Source organism: Penaeus monodon, chromosome 25 (genome assembly GCF_015228065.2).
Source record: "Penaeus monodon isolate SGIC_2016 chromosome 25, NSTDA_Pmon_1, whole genome shotgun sequence".
NCBI classification, from domain to species: Eukaryota; Metazoa; Arthropoda; class Malacostraca; order Decapoda; family Penaeidae; genus Penaeus; species Penaeus monodon.
Window position 1 is genome coordinate 43062441 of NC_051410.1, and position 222 is coordinate 43062662.

A 222-nucleotide genomic window follows, 5' to 3' on the forward strand; every position below is an offset into this window, starting at 1 on the left:
TTAATTTTGTTTATTTTTTGGGCTTGGTCCCCCACCACCTTGACTTGGGCTGGGCTTTCCCCCCATGCAAAAAATTTTCGAGGTGAATTTCCTTTGCCCGGGTTTAACCCCGGCCTATCCCCCTTCAACTAAATTCCGTCTGAATTTATTAAATCTTAAATCTATTATAATATAGTAAATTTTAATATATTGTTTTGGGGGGTCTGTTTTTTGGGGGTCTCC